The sequence below is a fragment of the Geospiza fortis genome, unplaced genomic scaffold (genome assembly GCF_000277835.1).
Source record: "Geospiza fortis unplaced genomic scaffold, GeoFor_1.0 scaffold320, whole genome shotgun sequence".
NCBI classification, from domain to species: Eukaryota; Metazoa; Chordata; class Aves; order Passeriformes; family Thraupidae; genus Geospiza; species Geospiza fortis.
This window is the reverse complement of record NW_005054532.1, coordinates 165,611-166,934: the sequence shown is the minus strand read 5'-3', so window position 1 is coordinate 166,934 and position 1,324 is coordinate 165,611.

Genomic DNA, 1,324 nt, shown 5'->3' with positions numbered 1-1,324 from the left:
GGCTTGGGCGATGCTGCAGCTGCCTCCCCTCCATCCTCAGCGGGAGCTCTGGGTGCCTCCGTTTGGCACGGGTTTCGAGTGCTTCCCTCCGTTTCACAGAATTTTAGGGTGTTTCCCCCGGTTTTGCAGTTTCAGGGTGTTTCCCTCGCTTTCACACGATTTTAGGGCGTTTCCCTGGGTTTTACACGGTTTTAGGCAGCACTGCAGCATCACAGCAGAGTCTCCCCCAAACCCCACTGTACCCTCCTCTGGGGGGGTTATAGAGGCGCCTCCCCTCCTGCAGGGCAACACCTTAATTAGGGGGGAAATAAAAGGGGGTGCGGGCGATCCCTGGTGAGGACGGAGTTAATTATGGATGTAGCAGCTCCTGAAAGCTTCCCCCGGCAAAAACCTGGTTTTGAGCAAAGCAGCTCATGCCTGCCGGGCTCTAGGAACTGCCCTGCACCGAGGGGACGATAAGGAGAGTTATTGTTGCTCCATGCTCATAAAAGAATTATTATTAAGGAGGGGAAGAAAGTTGTAAGTGAAGTAAATTGGGCCAGGCTGGGTGTTTGAATAGACAGGAATAATGTTATGGTAATATCATGCACGGCTCTGCTGCTCCAGGACCCTGACGTGTTTTATAAAGCCCGGTGCTACAAAAAGCAATTCTGTGAGCAGAGAGAGGGAGAGCGGGCCAAAGAGAAACGAGGAGAAGCTGTAAAAATGATGTTTTATTGTGTGGGAGAAAGCAATGAGTTGAGATCTAACCCTTGATGTCCTTCTGGAGGAGAAAGCTGGCAGCATATTGTCACTCGCTTGTATGATTTAATTTGCTATTCTAAGTCTTACAGTAATTTCTTTCCTGTGCTCCAAAAGCTTGTATCTAAATTTCTGTTTGCAAATGAAACACATGGAAGAGCTCCCCAAGGCTGGGGCTTCAGAGCTGGATCTTCCCAGAGTGCAGGGAGCTGCTGACAGGACGGGGGCAGGGGCACCCAGCAGCACCACCTTCCACTGCCACTTCGATTTGATTTTAGTTTGACAACCCAAAACACCTGAGCACCAGCCCGGGGTGGGCTCCCTGTGCTGCACAGGGTAAGTGATGGATCCGGGCTGTGACATCAATCAGACCTTTACGAGTCCCCAGCGGCTGCAAATCAATAAGTGCCAGCAATAATTACCCATTTTGTCTTTCTCTTTATTAATATTTAGACGGTTTTAATCTTTTCTCTCTAAACACGACGTTTCCCTGCTGTGGGTGTCCTTCAGAGGGAGCTGTCAGGAAAGCTCCTGTTCCTCTAATTACAGGCTTTGTGCTGGATGGAGCTGCTCCCTGAGCAGG